The following is a 21343-nucleotide window of genomic DNA, read 5'->3' on the forward strand; positions in this document are numbered from 1 at the left end:
GTTCCTTAATGGAAGGATCACAACTCTGTACTACCTAGCTATGAAACATTTGATTGGTGTTTTCAAACACATAGAGGAAAAAGACATGAACTGGAAAGGATAGTTGATTGACTGCAGTTAGTTCATAGGATTAAAAGTAAGTAGTGGTACATGGCTACAATAATTGGATCAGTATAGTACTGGCATAAGGAGACACAGATACACCAGTGGAATAAAACAGAGTCTAAAGAGACTCCAAGCTCTATTTCCAAGAAAGGTACTAAGTCCTTTCAGCAAGTTAGAATTCGCTTGTTCAACATATCATACTAATAAAAATGTAATTCTACATGTAAAGGAATACATAAGCTCTAGGTCACATCAGAAATCAAAATATGCTTTTCATGCCCACACATATGCACATACACATATGCTAAAATCCTTAGAAATAGCTGCAGAATTAAATATGAATCACCATGGATATATATCAGTGTGGACTCTTAGATTTGACACACCCCAGGGCCTTAAATGAAAAACTTAAAAGTACATAAATGAGACCTCTTCAAGATAGAAATCTTTTGTCCATCAAATGATATAATCAAAAAATGGAAAAGAAAACTTTCAGATTGGATAAACTATTGCCATTCATATCCAATATGTGTTTAAGATCCAGAATATATAGAGAATTCCAACCACTCAATTTGAAAACACCATTCAAACCTCCAAATGGGCAGAGTATGTGAATGGAGGTTTATTCAAACAAGAGACATGAGTGGCCAGTGGAACCAGTGAGGAACCGCTCCTTGTGCACAGCAGTTTCTGTGACTTTAAAATGGAAACAAATGCAGGGAGAATGTGGAAATACTTGAACCCTCAAACTTTGCAGGCAAGATCATATTGCCTCTGTGGAAGATAATTTAGTCTTTCCTCAAAGGGTTCAAAATAGAATAGATAGATGACCTTTCTGTTTCACTCTCAAGTATATACTTTAAATAATGCAGAATTCTGGATAGGATATGACTGCTGCACACATCAAATCTCAGCACCTATGGTTACCTACGCAAGACTTGAACAAGACCAAGTCAATCAAAATCCCAATGTAGATGGAGAAGGGGCCCTGAGGCCCCATCTTTAATGGGGAGGCTACTGGTAGTTAATGACTGCTGAGGAAGAGAGAGTCACTCTTCTTTGTGGATGTGACCACTGGTTGGTTGCCCATGTGCCCATGTATGGTTTCAAACATAGGCACAAGCAGAGATCACTGATAGAACTCAGGATGCTATGATAAAAGCAAATAAACAAAGGTGGATATGAAGTTAGGAGGATGTTCCAGTAGAGGGGCTCTACAGATAGCGAGCATTACATCAATATGTTAAATTTTCAAGGAATGAAAAAATGTAACTAGTATAGGATATAAGCCTTACATAACCTCATATATATGCATATACATTTATACACATACATACATATATATAACTTTATTATATATATATCCCCACTGTGTGTGTGTGTGTGTGTGTGTGTGTGTGTGTGTGTGTGTGTGTAAACCCATTATATATATAAAACCTAGAATGACAGCTAAAAGGCTCATGGGGATTGGATTTAGAGTAATGGGGATTATTGTTCATTGGGGACAGCTTTTGTTTGGTGTAATGGGAATAGCCACAAACAGTGAAGATGGTTCAATAATACTATGAACATAATTAATGCCACTAAGCTGGATAAATTATTCCAACTTTTCAAATCCCTATTGATATTTGAACATTATTACTGGGATTCACCAACCTCACTTTGAGGTAGACAATTCAAAGAAATGAAATCAGGGTCTGAAGAATGGTGGCATTCTCATGTTCATTGAAACACTAGTCACTGTAGCTGAAATGTGGAAACAACCTAAATGTCCTTCAACCTGAGAATAATTGCATAAATGTGGTGCAACTGAATTTATTCAGCCTTAAAAGGGAGGAAATCTCTGCAATATGCATGAGCATATATAAGCCCTGAGGTCATTATGCCAAATGGAATAAGCTAGTTATACATAGAAGATACTGCATGATTCCATTTATATAAGGCATCAAAAATGGTTAAACTCACAGAATTAAAAAGGTAGAGCTGGAACCGTTGAAAGTAAGAGGAATAGGAAAGGGAAACTGGTAATCAGTGGGTCGTTTCCACTAAACTGCTAGAACTTTAGACCTAAGAGTAGGTTCTAGATGATTTTCTGCACAACTCTACAGTCAATGATATTGTATTTTATCCTTAAAAAGTCAATACTATAGGATCAACAAGTTGGCTGATTGGGTAAAAGTGCTTGCCTCTAAGTCTGACCACCCATGTTTGATCCTGGTGAAAACAGAGAACTGACTCTGAAAGTTGTCCTCTGACTGTAGATGAAGTTTTCCTGTGTCCTGCCTGGCCCATGGTCAGGACAAATCTCTTTCACTTGCCAGTCCTGCAGCCACTCAGACTCAAGTAAATACACAGAGACATACTGTTTACAAACTGTATGGCCATTTGCTCAAGCTTATTACTAACTAGCTCTTACACTTAAATTAACGCATAATTCTTATTTATGTTTAGCCAAATGGCTTGGTACCTTTTCTCAGTTCTGCCTTCACATCTTGCTTCCTCTATGTCTGGCTGATGACTCCTGACTCAGCCTTCCTCTTCCCAGAATTCTCCTTGTTTGCTTATCCCGCCTATACTTCCTGCCTGGCTACTGGCCAATCAGCATTTTATTTATCAACCAATCAGAGCAACACATTCACAGCATACAGAGCAATGTCACTCATCATCTGACCTCCATGTACACACTATGAAGTATGCATGAACACACACACACACACACACACACACACACACACACACACAAAACAAAAAACAAACGTAATAAAAATTAAGAATATAGTGTTCTTATTGTTGTCATGTATTCTTGCCACAATAAACTTTAAAAAGCACTAACATGGGTAATTTGAGATTATACAATACAGTATAAAGTATGATTATTAACTACCACTTATGAAGTAAGCATTGATAAGCCTCAGAGTTTGTAGTCTTTGTAAAATGGAGATAATTAATTACATATCCAGTGCACATAGCCTTGATGGGAAAATATATTGGACCATACATTGGAAATGTCAATATCTTATTGCTACCAACAGACAAACAGTGGCAGCTACATCAGTTGCTCTACTCAATTCTCTTCAAGTGATACCACCTTACCACATCCTCAGCTTGTCACACTTCAGCTATCACATTTTTGTCTAATACTATTTCATTGTACTTCAAGACACTATGATGAAAGCTAGGGTCTTCTTCCTTACTCCACCTCTTTCACAACTAAAGAACCTTATTTGATGGTCAGATCTTGCTGCAAACATTGTGAAGAGATACCAGACACACTCACTACCTTTCCCTCATGCTCCTCCACCTTGCTTTAAGGAGAAGCAATGAGATGCTGAGAGACATATATGGAGGTATTTCTACACAAGAAAAAAGAGAGGTAAAAACTGGGTAATTCTAGACCAAAATTCATTCATTGACTGGGATGGAAAATTTAATTTTCAAACTTGCAGACTATTCAGGGTCAGTCATTGGCCTAATAAGGCTTGAATCTGCTTGCGACTAATGACTAATGTGGACTCTCTACCTCTCTTCTGTTTTTTGAGGAGACATTGATGGGCAATCTAGAAACAACACCCACTTAGTGGGGCGGGCTTATCTCAAAGACACAATAGCAGCTCATTTCGTATCCCTGCACAGTATTGACCTTTAAAACATAAACATTGCACCATTTCTGCCAAATCCACATACACACAGTTAAACAGCATATAAACATGTATCATGAATTCATAACAAAAGAGTATTCTGTCTGTGGAATGGAAGAAAAAAAAATGAAACAGATGCATGATGCATGTGAGCCTAGTTCTGACCCAGAGTGATTGATAAGCTCCATTGCTAGGGATAAGGGAATAATGATCAATAGCTTTAGAATGAATTCTGAAAATCATCTAAGAATACTCACATAACTACACACACGAATAAACATGCAATTGAGATGTTTCTGCATCTTTCAAAAACAGATAACATTATTTTATTTCATTATTTCTAACATTGCCCTCTTATTAATTTCTCCTCCTGAATAACTTTTGATTCTAGGTTAAGGAACTTTTATTAAGAATTATTCTATGCTGTGGCTTTCAACCATCTGTAACTCCTGTCTTAGAGGACTCTACCACCCTCTTCTGGCCCCCATGGGTATTGTAAGCACATGGTACACACACATGTAAGCAAGATACCCATACACATAAAATACACAAAAAAAATTTCAAGGTCAGCTTGGTCTACAGAGTGAGTTCCACAAATAAGCCTGTTACACAGAGAAACCATATCTCAAAAAACAAAAACAAAGCAAAAAAAAAAGTAAAACAGGAAAAATTTAAATAGTTCTGCTAAGGGACTGGGGCAATGGCTTAAGGAGTAAATGTGTTTATTGCCCAAATCCTGAAGACCTGAACTTGGATCCTGGAACCCTCATAATCATCTGGTACAGTGGCTCTGGTGTCTATTACTCCAGTGCCCCTTACAGAGAGATTACAGAGAGATGTGGGCCTGAGCAAAAGAATTGATGGATCTTTTCATCAAAAAAAAAAAAATGTGGAAAGGCAAGGGCCAACACGTGAAGATTGTGTCTGATCACATATACACCATGGCACATGTATACACCCCTCCCATGCAAAATTATTCACGCACACGTATACATTAACATATCTCACACTCATACAGTTTGAAATATTCCAACTCAGAAGATCAAGTTGTAAGGGCCCCGATGCTCTTATGTCAGTGTTCTTTCATTTCATTGATGAAAGATTTAACTAGATAGAATGCCTCATGTAAGTAGTTCATGTAACCAAAAGTTTCAGGATTCTGCCTTCAGTCATAGTTGGATGCAGTCAATAGACAACCCCAGGCTTTACTTCTCTTTGTATTCTGGTTGGATTTATTTAGAATCGCATTTTCTTAAGAATCCACTTGCCAAAAGAAGCTTAAAGAATTCAAGCCACAGTTAGAACTGTTCCAGAATTCCTCATTTCCCCCGCCCCCCAGGGTGGTCAGGGAAACAGGGTATGCCGACTGGCCACACTTGGCCACACAGCCTCACACGAAAAAGAGGGGTTTTCATTTCATTCAAAACAGGAAGACCCAAAGTGAGAGAAGCCTCCAAAAACCCAAGGCTACTGTTCCCGGAACTCCAAATGCTGAAGAAGCAGAAACAATCCCAACCTTCAGAGGTAATGTACTTATTTTTAACACAGAAAACCACTTAGAGTCCCCATTTCCATTTCTCGCAGTGACTAAACCTCCACTGTAATCCCTGTGTTGCTGCTTCTCCATCTGTGGTGTTGGAATATTCAGTCACCTGCATGATAGGCATGCTGCTAAAATGTTGAGGGAGGGAAACATGCTATATGAATATATCAGTAAAAATTGTGCAAAGAGAGGTATTCCCCAGTTTGCAGGAGGAGCAGCCAGCTGCTGGGGATACATCAGATGCTCTAAAAGAAACATTAATTTCTTTTTCGTTCTCACCATATAATTTAAAAATTGCTTTCCCACATCCTATATTTTAGGGGTTATATTTTATCTCAGAATGTCTGTACATCAATTACTTGACTTTCCAAAGGTTATCAAAACAACTTTTTTTTCCTCCTTTCCACGGAGCCTCTTTGAGAGAAAGCGACATCAGAGTTGGTTAGCATTCCAGTAAGGTGACAAATTTCTCTTTGCCCTCACTCTCAGACCTCAGAAAAATTGATTTTTTTCAAGCACCTCTGATAAAGGAAGACAGTAATTTGGATTTTTTCTCTGTCTTCTTGAGAAATAAAGAGAAGTATTTGGGGTTGAAGGTATAAATTCCCCTTGTTTAGTCACAGAAACAAAGTCTCGGGTGTAACAGCCACAGGGAAGATGAGTAAAGAGCAGCATTGTGAGCATTTTCCCAATATGGGTGGCAGGAACGTCACCTGGAGGTTGATCAATAAAACAGTAAAGGTTAGGAGAATTATTAATGTGTAGACAGAAGAGCAAAGGATGGTGGGAAAGGCAAAGCAGCGCAGATTTTGTGGTGATTTCTCTCATAAACCTCCACATGAAATGGCTGACATGAAATGAATTTTCTCTCTTAGCTAGTGCAGGTAGAAATGTGGGTCAGCATGCTTCACAGTTAGGGAGCTCCATCCTTCTTGTGATGCTAGATTTTCACTTTTGTTCTGTTTTCACCTTTACTGTTCAACTTTCGGTGGTGAAGAATAGTTTTGGAATGGAGTTTTTAATCAATGGGGTAAAAACATAATCAAAGAATAAAAATGTAAAAAGGAAGAAAACAGCCGGGAGTGGTGGTGGTGGTGGTGCATGCTTGTAATTCCAGCCCTCCGTAGGCAGAGCCAGGCAGATCTCTGAGTTCAAGGCCAGCCTGGTCTACAGAGTGAGGTCCAGGACAGGCACCAAAACTACACAGAGAAACCCTATCTTGAAAAACCAAAAGAAGAAGAAGAAGGAGAAGAAGAAGAAGAAGAAGAAGAAGAAGAAGAAGAAGAAGAAGAAGAAGAAGAAGAAGAAGAAGAAGAAAGCTACCAAGCAGATTAAAGTTGCATTCTTTTGATCTTTTGATAGATATAGGTGCTGGAGAGATAGCTCAGAGGTTGAGAGCACTTGCTGTTCTGTTCTATCATGAGGACCAGAGTTCAAAACCCTCAGCACCTGTATCAGGAAGCTCATGGATGTATGTAACTCCAGTTCCAGAGGATCCAAATTCCTGTTCTGGTTTCTATGGGTACCCACACACAGGTTCACAAATTCACACAAACAATTTCTAAAACTTCACATAGTGACAGATGATTTGTTGTCGCCATGTGGTGGTCACTCTTCCAAATGTCTTACATTGCCAAATAATGTCATCCTCACTCCATGTTGGATGCCAACAGCCATGTGATAAATGAAGTACCAAGGCACAATGAGAAGTTACTGAAATGTTCCACGCTTATAATGACTGAGATGAGTGGATGGATCAATCTATATTGCAGTTTACTTGAAAATTACTATCAGTCATCCCTGAATATTTCTGTAGTGTGCACTGAGTGTACACCTGAGTGGCTCACTTTTCAAAAATGTACAGTGTTATGGCTGGAGTGATGGTTTGGTATGGCTCTTGCAGAGTTCACTTGTCAGTACCTCACATCAGGATGTTCACAACTGCTCATAACTCAAGCTTCAGAACACACCATACTTTTGTCTGGGCTCCATAGATGCCTGCAATCATATGTACATACCAACATACACACAAACACAGACAGACACACATGCAGGTACACACACACACACACACACACACACACACACACACACCACTAACTTTCTTAACCTAAAAATAAAGATATAAACAGAAAATAGATAACGGTTACTATTTTTATTTTAGGCTAAATATTTCACATTGAAATATCTTTATTCTGTTTGATAATGCACTTAGTCCACTGACCATTGAAGATTGTACTATCAAGTCAACTTCAACAGTTGATCAAAGATGGAAGTTTGCCTTTTCTCCCAGCCTTTTCTTCCTTATTCTTTAGTGAATTAAGAACTACACACACACACACACACACACACACACACACACACACACACACACACACACACACACAGAGTCATCAGAGAGATCAAAGGGGCAGTTAGGCAAGGTGAGTAGGTGAGAAGAGAGGAGAGGAAAGGTATCCAGGAATAACCCTACATACCTCCCTCTGTTTTCCACAAGCAGGTCAGGGCTTGTTAATTTTGCTGACCCTGGCTTTCATATCTACTTCTTCCTTTCATTTCCCATTTTCCACCATCTTTACCAAATCCAATAAATGTATTCAGTATCTCCTGCTGTACTATTACCAGTTGCTTCATCTAGTATATTCATTCTTTTCACTCTGATTTTTATGACTGTTCCATGCTGCCCAAATAACTATCTATGAATAGTATAACTGTGACCCTGATTTAAATTCTTTAGTTCTTGCTTTTTCATAATGAGGGAAAATTCAACCAATTAGCATCAAATATAAGACCCTTAGTGATCTGGATCACATACCCTTATCTGACCCACATACAACATGAGCTTTGTGTTGACTCTAAACAGGGTCAAATGCATGGACTTCATGTTCCTACACCATATATAGCTGTGTCTTGTTCAAAGGCAGGGATGTGTTCTAAGTACTGCATCATTGTGTGACCGTCATTGAACAAACACCACAGAGTGCACTTGCACAAATTTTGCTGGGGTATGCCACTCATTCAGCACAACCTATTGGTACAGCCAGGAAACTTGGTGACCAGGAGAAATCCAGGATGTTGCCAGGTAACTGAGCAGTTTTACAGTAATAATTGTATGAAGAACAATGTATTCTGAGATAATGATGATAAAGAAACTTGTAGAGTCGGTATATCATTATTGAGTATTGTTTACTATATATAAACATAATGCTGAACTTTGGTCTGATTGTCTGCCCAGAATTGATTACACAAGCATAACCAAAAACACACAAGCAATGTGCTGCAAAGAAGTGTTAGGATAGGGCAAGTATGTTGTCCCAAGTCCTACCACAGGACTTTTGAAGCTCCCTTATAAGGCTATGGGACCATAGTAGCATAAGCAGTCCATCACTAAGCAAAATGTCGTCATATGCCACGTGACCATACTGTCTCCCACTTCACAAATGTTCTTCCATCTGTCTGAAAAGCCTTCTGTTAGACTTAAGCCTCTCTATCTGGACTTTCAAACTGAGCCCAGCAGCTATTTGTTATTCAACTAATTCTTATCCAGCATTTCCTATGCATCAAGCTTTTTTTTTCCCAGTGTGGTGATGTGAAAGTGAACTTACATAGACCTATACCCTGCAAAGCTCAGAAACTCTTTGCTATTTGTTCAGGATTGCTATTTCAGCAGTGAACATCCTAGATCTAGGGTGATCAAGGCCTAGGCCACTCAGGGAAGCTGGTCTCATGATCCCTCAAGCTGATGAAATTATCATCTAGAAAGAGACACCACTTAAACAACACTTGCAAGAAATGAGTGGATGAAGAAATTACATTTTTTAGCACCAAAGATAGTCTTTGAAAACATCTTTTATATTTATCTAATTTTGGAGTAAGTTGCAAGTAAACCTGCAATAGACCACAAAATGAAAAGTAAAAAAGTACTCAAGTGATTCAAAACCAAAAACCCAAATCTTAACAATAACAGAGGCAACCAGGGCAGCTTTTTGAGACCCCCCTGGAAGGGGGCCAGTTAGTAGGGAAAGATCCTTTATCTTCCCCCAAGGCCAGTGGACTCCCAAATTGTATCTGTTCCCATGGATTATCTTTTTTTTTCCTTTTTATACATGTTCTTTTATTTTGCAATGACTGTGTACAAAGGCCAATGAACCAGAAAATTACTCAGAGAAAAGGAAACAATTAGAAATTTTCCTGAATGAGTAGTATAGATTTTTAGCACAGCACAAATGACATGAAAACAGACACAGGGCACTACTCAAATATTTAGGGGTTAATATTCACTCTTTTTGATATTGCTAATGTATGATTCATTCTTTTCTTTTTTCATTAAACTCAGATTTTACTAATGAAATAAATTAGAATCTTTTGTATAAATACTTTAAAATCCACTGGCTTGTACCACTGAAAGAACAAATCATCCATTGACCTCAATGAAAGTATAAAGAGTGTATTACTTAGAATGTCAGGTAAGCTATTTTCTAGAAGCATAATTTACAGTATAGAAAGAATTTGTAAAATTATGGATAGTTAATTTGACCAACAGAAACACAGCTGCACTGAAGTATAAATTAGTATTATTGCAAAATTTTATAGTATTCAATATTTATCAACATTTCAAGTAAATTATGAAATTGTTTTATAAATAGGAAATTGTGGCACTGGACCAAATTTTCAATAATTACAGTAAATTTATTTCTTTTTTGTGAAATAAATATAGAAATTTATGAATATATACAATGTCTATATACTGTAAAAAAAATGTCTTCTTTGATAGTCAAACCTAGCTTTCTATCATTATTATATCAGAGTAGTGCCAATGTAATAATATATATACTGTTCTTTTTGTTTTTATATATTTTATTTTATAATTAACTTAATTTCACATATCAGCCACAGATTCCCCCATCCTCCCTCCTCCCATTCCCCAGCCCTCCACCCCAATCCACCCCCCATCCCCACCTCCTCCAAGGCAAGGTCTCTCCTGGGGAGTCAGCCCAACCTGGTAGACTCAGCCAAGGCAGGTCCAGTCCCCTCCTCCCTACACCAAGGCTGAGCAAGGTGTTCCAGCATAGGCCCCAGGTTCTAAAAAGCCAGCCCAGGTACCAAGGACAGGTCCTGGCTCCACTGCCTGGGGGCCTCTCAAACAGTTCAAGCTAATCAACTGTCCCACTTATCCAGAGGGCCCAGTCCAGTTCCATGAGGGCTCCTCAGCCATTGGTTCATAGTTCATGTGTTTCCACTAGTTTGGGTATTTGTTCCTGTGCTTTTTCCAGTTATGGCCTCGATCTCTCTATCTCATACAATCCTTCCTCTCTCTCACCAATTGGGCTCTTGGAGCTCCACCTGGGGCTCAGCTGTGGATCTCTTCATCTGCTTCCATCAGACACTGGATGAGAGTTCTCTCATGACAGACAGGGATTTGGCCATCTGATCACTAGAGCAGGTCAGCTCAGGGACTTTCTTGATCATTGCCAGTAGTCTACAGTGGAGGTATCTTTGTGGATTTCTGTGCTGTGGGTATTGCTCTGTATAAATAAACACTGACTGGCCAGTAGCCAGACAGGAAGTATAGGCAGGACTAACAGAGAGGAGAATTGAGGGAACAGTAAGGCAGAGGGAGAGACTGCTGGAGCCGCCGCCAGGACAAGGAAGATATAAGGTACCAATAAGCCAAAAGCCACGTGGCAAAGTATAGATTAATAGAAATGGGCTAAATATAAGAGTAAGAGCTAGACAACGATAGGCCTGAGCTAATGGCCAAGCAGTTTAAATAATGTAAGTGTCTGTGTGTTTATTTTATAAGTGGGCTAAAGGACTGCTGGGGATTCGCGGGACCCAGAGAGAAAACTCCAACTACATTTCTGGGGACCTCTCTAGAACTCTGCTTCTTCCTATTCTCCTGGGATTTTCATTCATCATCGTATCTCCCTCCCAGTTCTACCATTCTGCTCCTGATCCAGCTGGGACCTTCTGCTCCCCTAAACTCTCTTTCCTCCTAACCCTTGCCCTCCATTACCCCCACCCCCAGTTTGCTTATGCAGATCATCTATTTCTCTGTCATTGGGCAATCCCTGTGTCTTTCTTAGGGTCCTCTTTACTAGGTAGACTCCCTGGAGTTGTGAGTTGCATTCTGGTTATCCTTTGCAACCCCACATCTGACCGAGGGCTGATATCCAGAATATATAAAGAACTCAAGAAATTAGACATCAACATACCCAACAGTATAATTTAAAAATGGGCTATAGAGCTAAACAGAGAATTCTCAACAGAAGAAGCTCAAATGGCTGAAAGACATTTAAGGAATTGCTCAACATCCTTAATCATCAGGGAAATGCAAATCAAAATGACTCTGAGATATCATCTTACACTCATCAGAATGGCTAAGATCAAAAACTCTGAAGACAGCTTATGTTGGAGAGGATATGAAGCAAGGGGAACACTCCTACACTGTTGGTGGGAATGCAAACTTGTACAGCCACTTTGGAAATCAACATACAGCGTTTTCTTAGAAAATAGGGAATCAGCCTCCCTCAAGACCCAGCTATACCACTCTTGGGCACATACCCAAGGAATGCTCAATCATACCACATGCTCAACTATGTTCATATCAGCATTATTTGTATTAGCCAGAACCTGGAAACAACCTAGATGCCCTTCAACTGAAGAATGGATAAAGAAAATCTGGTACATATACACAATGGAGTACTACTCAGAAGAGAAAAACAATGACATCATGAGGTTAGCAGGCAAATAGATGAAATTAGAAAAAAAATCATCTTGAGTGAGGTAAGCCAGACTCAGAAAGACAAATATGGTATGTACTCACTCATAAGTGGACACTTGATTTATTCTTTTCATACAGATTTGTATGTGGAAATAGTGGCCTTGCTGGGCGTAACATGTTTGTTCTTTGAAGTTAGAGAAAGTTCTTGTGGTTCAAGATATTAAGATTGTCCTGTAAAACAGATTTTTTAAGGGATCAAACACTCACAAATTTACCACAAGGAGAAAAAGCTGGATAATGTTTTTAAAAAAGGAAAGAGAGTGAAGAAATGAAATGAATGAATCTCTTCTAACAGATGCATACATTAATCTATATATCATGGGCTGTATATGGTTCTTCACAGAGATATGGCCTTTCTGATATAGGGAGAGTTTTTTTTATAGGAGTGGCAGATCCACCTATAAACAGGTCCATACAGTATTGTGTTATTTAGTTTCCATGAGTTTGTATAAATCCTCTTAAAATCCACATTTGTTTAACTGTGGTCAGGTATCATGTAAGATGTGAATTCACCTTTCCTATATCTCCAGACATTTTCCTTGTGTTCTAATATATGGTTAATTTTTGAGAAGTTTCCATGGATTCTGGAGAAGAATACATATTCTGCAGTGTTTGAGTGGCATGTTCTGTAGATATCTTTTAGGACCCATTGATTTGTTATGTCATTTAATTTCAGAATTTCTATCTGTGTGTGAATATTTTGTGATAGAAATACTTGTCTATGTTGGAGTGAGGGACATTAGTGAGCGACATTGAAGTTACCTGTTCAGGATGGTTTTAATTCATTCTGTGGGTTTAGATTGCAATATGTTTCCTATATTAGATTTGTGTCTCTAATGGGTTGCATACATGTTTCTAATCTCAATACTCCATTGGTGATTTTTATTCAAGTAAGAGTGAAAGATTTTTCCTCATCTCTTCCTACTAGCTTTAGCATGAAGTTTATTTCATCAGAAATTAGGGTCAGTACAGCCACTTATTTCTTAATTGTATGTGATTAAAGAACAGTTTCCATCCTTAGTGAGTATGAGGGGTCCCATGTTCCCTGTTCTGGCTTGTTTTAGTGTGAAATTTACATTGTCAGATATTAGAACACCAGAGCCGCTTATTTTACTTTTATGCAATTAGTATGCCATTTTTCATCCTCTTACCATAAAGTGGCTTCTGGAGGTGAACCTGAGTTGTGTTTCTTGGGAGGACCGTTGATGGTGGCTCCTGATTTATAAATTAAAAATTTAGTTTTTCTCTTTTTATGAGTCAAATAAGAGCATTGATATCCAATGCTGTTATTGAAAGATGTATATTAATTCTTACCATGTTGTTGATTTTGTGATGTTTGCTCAGAATTTTTTGGTTTAATCATGCTGGTATCATTATTTATTCTCTGTGTCATCTTGGGCATGTTTATCCTTTTCTTCAGAACAAAGTGTTCTTTCTAGAGATCTCTTTAATGCTACTTTAACTTATATTAAATCTTTATTTAAAGATTGAAGACATTTAGTCTGCTTGTATCATTGAAAATTTTGATTTCTCTTTCAATTTTAATAGATAGCTTTTGTAAATGTTAAATTCTTCATTGACCATTGTGGTCCCATTATCTTTAAAGTATAAATAATAGTGAGGAACAAGAAAAGAAATACTTGCATCAAATTGATCTGGCCTCTTCTTAAATGTGTGGCATAATTTGTCTGCAAAGTTTTGGACAATATTAGTATACCAAGGATTGTACACAGACCAGTTATCAGGTCTTTTGGGGCTAATACATGGATATTTAGGTTTCTTTACAACAAGACAGGGCCTTAAGTTTAACCTTCAAACCTACTTGGCCTCAACTGACAAAGATTTCCATGCTGATGTGAACATCTGGTTTGCAGGACTAGATTTTTTAAAGACAGCCCATGGCATATTTTGATAATACAATCCCATTTAAAAATCATTGTTATGCAATTTCTTTCATATTAGTAATAAAAATAAATTTTGGTAAGCAAATTATCTTTCCTACTTTAAGCAAATGCCATTGAATTAGAAAGCCATGGTGAAATGAGACTCTTCACACAGATTTAAATTAGCCCTAATAAAGAAAGAGCAGAAGAATCTCATCCTTTGCTGTAAGGCTTAAACACAGTCTGATATTTATATTCTAGAAATAGGAACACAATCGTGTCCTTTGAAAAGGTGGCAGAATTAAACAGGGAAAATAATGAAATCAAGTATATGCATTGTCATGTTTCTGGCTCACTTAAAAAAACTGGTTAGTTTGAATTAACTCACATATGTAGGAATAAATACATCCAGGGCTCAGGCACCAAATTGCAAGCAGATGGGTAGAGGAGTCTGTCTGCATTCAGTGATGGGAGTTCCAGAGACCACCAAATGGAGTGACTCAGTGAATGTGGTACAGAGAACAGTCTCATCCTCCACATCTCATCCAAACATATGGAGTTTAGGAAGGGCTGGTAATATTAGGACTTTTAACTAATCCTCATCTCAGCTGTGTTGATGCTAGATGATAGGCTAAAATCGTAAGAATGGTTGGTTTGAGCAAAGATTCACCAGGAACAAAAGGTTGGATCGCATGGACTCAGAAGGGTTTTTGTTTGTTTGTTTGTTTGTTTGTATGGGAAAGATCGAAGGTCCAGTCTCCTCAAGAGAGCTCAGATACCTCTATCAATGGCCTTCTGCCGATCTCCTTTCCAGAAGTCCCAAGACTGAGAAAATGACTCCAGATTTCATGAGTACACCTCTACCCAGGCGCTGGGGAGATGACTTGGTGGATAAAGTGCTTGCTGTGAAAGCATGAGGACCTGAGTTTAATCCCAGAACTCACACAAACCCCAGGAACAGATGCACACTCAGGTAACTGCAGCAGCAGAGAAGTGGTGACGGCATAGGGGAGGGATTTGCTGGCCAGCCAGTCCAGTTCATTTAGCTCCAGGCTCAGTGAGAGACAGTACATGGGGAGTGGTAAAGGAAGACACTCAAGGTCAAACTCTGGCCTGTGAACACACATTCAGCACACATGCGCATGTGTGTACATACACGCAGTCTCTCTCTCTCTGAAACACACACACACTTACACACACACACACACACACACACACACACACACACACACACACACACAATCCGCATTCCACACTCTAAATTCCAACAGAGAATTTCCTAACCCATTTAATCTACCCCCATGAGCAATAAAACAAACAGAAATCTCTACAGATGTAAGTGTGTGTGTGTGTGTGTGTGTGCGCGCGCGCGTGCGTGTGCGCGTGCAAATACACAGCAGAGGCTATTTACATTTTTAAAAGTATTGCTTAACAATTTAAAAAAAAAAATAGTGCCTTTCTGGCCTACTATGCCTGCCTTCTTTGATTACGACCTGTAAAAACAGCTAACCATCTGCTTACTGGATTTCCAATAGAAATCAGGACAGACTCAAGTGCCCCGAAGAGAAATTTAACATAGCTTCCTTTGCAACTACAATCTGTAGAGTGATTTTCATGAGGAGGTGCGGCCAGTAGGAGGAATACCACAGTCTTCCTTCTACCTGTGGCAAATACCAATCTGATTATACCATTTTCCTGTTTAAATCCTTCAGTGTTAGCAATCTCAGTGATGCAAGAGGGCAGACAAATATTCTTAAGTTCCCTGAGGAAGCAGAAGATGGAGACAGCTGGATCTTGATTCCTCGTGACGGCTCTTCCTTTCTTATTCATGTCTGGCTCCTTTGTTTTTCTTTCTATCTACAAATGACCAAGTTTTACATTTAAAGCCTCTCTCTTCATGTCTGCAACAGTTTCAGACACCATCACCAGTGAATAGCCTGGAATATCTTCCATTACAGGTGTTCCTCACAGTTGTGACCATGTGGTGCTTATTCCTTTAACACATCCTACTGATGGACAGGAGAGAGTGTTAGCTTACAGATAGAGGACGGACTTCAGAGCATATCTTTGGTGAGCAACTATATGAATAGTGATAAATGTGACAGGCAAGGGTGGTTTCTGGGAAAATGCCCTGTGTCCCAGAGCAAATACAAAGTTTAGTGACATGAGAAACCCTATGAAAACCTGAAGCATGGTTTTCTCCCCTGTTTTATCCAGAGCTACCTTCTTAAAATGGAAGGAAGCAAACAATGAGGCACCCTGAGGACAACTTTATTGCTCACCACTGATTTCAACATGTCCTTGGTGTTAAAGAATGAACAACTTTGACCCTTTCACTTTCTACATATTTATTTGTGCAGGCTAGGCTTATGTCAACTTGATGTAAGGTAGAGACATTTTGGGAGAGGGAACGTGAGTTGAGAAAATACTCCCACTATATTGGCATGTGGGCAAGCCTAGAGTGCATTTTCTTGATTATGATTGGTGTGGAAAGGGCCTGCTCACTTTGGGTGGTGCCACCCCTGGGCTGGTGGTCCTGGTCTTTATAGTAAAGCAGACTGAGCAAGCCATGAGGAACAAGCCTGTGAGCAGCATCCTCCATGGCCTCTGCATCAGCTTCTGCCTGCCTGAGTCCCTGCTCTGACTTGTTACCTGGAAATAACATGTAAGATATAAGGTGAAATAAATCCTTTCCTCCCTAAGTTGCTTTTGGCCATGGTGTTTTATCATGGCAATTAACACCCTGACTAAGACACTATTCATAAGTTTCTCAAAGTAAGCTGTCGCAAGAAACAAATGATAATATTTTCTGATGTAACACTCAAGGATTTTTAGAACACACTGGAGGTGGCCCAGCATTCATCTGAATATGACTATGTCATTTTAAAGTTTTTCAAAAAATGAGAAGGAAGAATGATATGATGAAACAAAACTAAATCATGGCAGCTTACAGAAGATGCAGAAGAATAAACGTTGGAACCATAACTGCTTCTGTGTGGAATGGTTACACTTTTGCATGTCATGCCACATTTCCAAAGAATAACTCCCTATGTTTCATTTACAACTTAAAAACTTATTTTTACATGTGTGTGTGTGTGTTTGTAACACATGTGTCAGGATGCAAATGTGTAGAGGGAAGAAGAGGGTTTCCGATCCTCTGGAGCTGGAGTTACATGCTGTTGTGAACCACCAGAGGTGGGTGCTTAGAACCAAACTCAGATCCTCTGCAAGAGAAGCAAATGCTGCTAGCCACTGAGCCATCTCTCCACCCCTAGTTTACAAACTTTATCTAGAATGAAAGTACAATATTAAAGGGTTTTGAGAATCATGCTGGTTTATTCATGAATCCTAGTGTAAAGTTAAATTACAAGGGTGAAATGGTCATGCTTAAAACTCTAGTTCAGAAAATGTGGTGTCTGATTCAATGAATGGTAATGGAATGTATTGTACAGTTTTCATACATATGTTGTTAATAATAAGATGAACATTAATGAAATCAATAAACTATGAAGTCCACTATGGCTTACTGGTAATTCTTGAACATGAACCCTCTAATAAATTCATTTATAAAACTTATTTGAGCCATTTAAATACTATTAAACCATGGCAAACTGAAAATGTGTTTTCTCCCTGTGGGCTCGGGTGCATGGGAACAACAAGGCTGTTACTGGCTAGGCATTGTACTGACAGTCTGAGTTATTACAGTAGTGAGCATTTCCTGTTACTATCCAGCAAAGAATGTAAGATCAAAAAGAGTGTCCATAATTTATGGAAAACTAGTACATAATATACTATTTGACCTCACTCATCAGTCAGGAAAACATTGTCTTTTTATTACATTGAAACATAACTCAAAACTCATTCCTATCTTGTCCTATGTCTGTGTGGTCTACCCATGTCCCAATATGTGATCCTTTTTCGAATAAGTAGGCATAGAATACTGAGAAACCTTCATCACAAGCATTTTCTTCATGGACTGTTCCACTCTCAGCCTTGTCTTGGCTCAAGTCTGCATCTTTTATCATATGTACTGTTATCAAGGCTAGAATCTGCTCTCATGCTCCCTGGAACCTTGCTCTAACCAATCTTATCTATAAACATTTTCCAAAATGATACCATATCTCTGTTGAAAATGCTTCACATTATGCAAAAAAACTCTTAATTGTAGTGGAGAATCTGGCTCTTCTTATTCAAAAAGGTTTGAGGAAATTATATGTGTCTCAACAGCCCTCAAAGAAGAACTTAAATGATCCAATTAAAATCTGGGTCAAAATATATATCTAGACTCTTAAGTTTCTGTCTTTCAGCCTGATTAGTTATTTCCCATACAAATGCTCTAAGAATCAGTAAAGTACCCCAGATTGGGAATGCAAGTGATCATAACATATTTTCTCCTCTTAAGAATGTAAGAGTTTAGAGAAATGAGTCTAAAACCTGTTGTCTTTTCTGGTTATTGTCTGTATTTACTGCTCTCCTGGAGTGTCTGACAGATATATTTATTTAATCTTTGCTGCAGTCTTGTCTGTAGAGTAAAATTAAGGGGGAGACAGCTGGACAGCTGCCTGAGACATCAGTTCATAAAGCACATTACAACATCCCTGGAAGAAAGTATAAGCACGCCGCTAGTTAACTCAGCTTTCCACGGGAGACTACTAACATAATTGGCAGAAGGAGGCAACATGCTCAAGTGGAAATTGGGAAAACACTTCCCGGTGCTGAACTTCTCAGTTGAGTTGTTCTGCAAAAAAATAATTGCAAATTGCATGTTGCAATTACAGGCTCCTCCAGCAGCCTTGAGACAAGCTAGTTGACACTCCGGCAACATGCTAATGCTGATGTATGGCCAAACGCTCAGTTGTTTTCTCATCAGAAAATGGGCACTGCACTTTATTGGCTACAGTTCAACTTGTGGAATATATGGAATATATGCCCAACATATGTGATAACTATGCTTATATATATATAAAATGAAAGCAAAAACAGAAGTGGGAAAGGGATAGGAGATGACTTATCAACCCAAAAGCCAAAGAATCTGAAAATGGGGTTACATTTTAAACAACACATCAAACATTTACCCCATGCAAACACATACCCCTTTGTGACTCTTCTCTTCCTGGGGTAATAAATACTACCTACTTAAGGGTGTTAGGGTCAATGGTGTTAGGTGTGGAGTAATGATAAAAAACAAACAATTGCAAGTAAGATCTGAAATAACTTGAAAAAAACCTTATCAATAGAAAATCCACTTATTTCCATCACTGGTGAATAAATAATAAGGTTTTTTTTTATGAACATCAAATTTAAAAGGTGACCATGTGTTATTAGAGTGGTATGCCCACACTTCTCATGCCAGCATCAGGCTTGATATAAGTAATTGAAGTTTGTCTATGTTATCCCTGGTAGAAGAGACCTCAAGAGGCTAAGAGATAATGCTTTTTCGTATCCAACTCCTAGAACAGAGCAACATCCCATCATACTCTGGATAGCTGAAAACTACCATCCCCTTTTCATTTCTAAATATATAAAAATAGGTATCAATCTTGCACTGGGGCTTAAAATCCATCATGTACAACTCGCAAACATACATAAGAACAAAGAGTTTTCACACATCTGTCAAAACAGAGGCAACACAAAATACGACTATTAATATTATTTGAGGTTCTATGTACTTCTTTGAAAATCTAATAAGGGTGTTCTGTAACTGTTTTCAACATCTGAGGTAATATTTGAGAGAGTTTATGGGTTCCTGAAGTCTGTGTACAGATCAATAAATTATCCACAAAGCCCATATTGACACTCTACATTAGAGGAAAATTTATCAAATTCATACATAGATTCCAACTCTATGTAACTCATCACAAAATAGCAGTGGGCACATTAACACTGTCCATATGAGAATACTCTCCATCTAGGGCTATCAATGTCTGCCTTGTAGAGTTATATATAATTAGAACATATTATACATATGATAAAGGACCCACTTACCAGTTGTAAGTATTTCCTCAGTTTTTATCATGAAGTAGATGACAACATGGAAAAAGATTCAAGGTACTACGTGTAATTAGGAGTTAGAATTATAGTCAACATAACATCAATAACTTTTTTTCTAATGAGGCATTTTCTTCATTGGAAATTGTCATCTAGAAACTGAAAGACCAGTTATTCTTCATAGCATGTACATAAGAGACTCAAGGCTGTAAGTCAGTAACCCTACCTAGGTCTGTACACACCTTACTAGAAGTCATCTCATGTATGAAAGGATATGGAAAGAGCAGAGTATGGACAAACCTGTGGATGAGCACTATCCTTGTTTCACTTTGAGACTTTGGACCAAACTGGGAACTGTCAATTGGGAACTGTCAATCTCATTGGACAAGATTTTATTATAGAATTCAATAAAATATCTTTCAAGGAGTAAACTGTCTTGGATAGTAGCTAAGAGTATTGGCAATACATTTCAATGCTTGAGGAGGTCTATGTACACCCATTGGCCAGCAACTCAACAAGAGGTAACCCATGATTGGTACCGTAGTTTTTCCTTGCCAGTGTGAGATGTCTAGTTTGGGCACTGTCTGCTCATTGTAGAGTAATGCCTTTAAGCCCCTTGTATATGTGTGTGTGTGTGTGTGTGTGTGTGTGTGTGTGTGTGTGTGCACGTGCGTGTGTGCGTGCGCATGCATGTGTAAGCATATACATGTTTTAGGAAGCTTTTTTTAGTAGTAAATTATGATATGCTTATGTTGGGAGAATAACAAATTATTAGAATTTAATGAGTCTTCAGTATATTTGCCTAGAAAGATTTCTTTTAGCACTAATGGTATTGTTTTTACATTTATGTATTTATTTATTTTGTTCAAGAGTAGGGTCATGTGCCATATCACATGCATGGAGTTTAGAGGTCATCTGTGGCAGCTAATTCTCCTTTCACCGTATGGTTCCCAAGAATCAAACTCAAGTCATCAGGTTTGGCAGAAAGTTTCTTTACACTCTGAGCCATCTCACTGGCCCAAGCCAAAAAATTCTAAAATGCCTTAAACACTGTTTGTACTGCTTGGTGCAAAAACATTTCCACAGAAAATGTAGTTTTCCATTAAAAAAAAAAAAAGGAAGTTGAAAACTAAAGGATTTGAAGTTCACTCAAGGTCACTTGCTGCACCAAGGCTTTCAGGTTCAATATTCCTTCTAAGGCAAATGAAATTTTTAGAATAAGGAAGCAGAAGAGACCTAGGATATGAAAGCTGTTCTGATATATATCACATCTTGGGCACTGTACCGGAAGGATTCCTGCAAATCTGTCACGGCATCTTGAACACATTCTTCAAATGACAAAGAAATTCTCTATGACAAGCTCCAGGGATGCAACATATAGCACACTATATCTTTTCTGAGT

This window comes from Peromyscus leucopus, chromosome 3 (assembly GCF_004664715.2).
Source record: "Peromyscus leucopus breed LL Stock chromosome 3, UCI_PerLeu_2.1, whole genome shotgun sequence".
NCBI lineage: Eukaryota > Metazoa > Chordata > Mammalia > Rodentia > Cricetidae > Peromyscus > Peromyscus leucopus.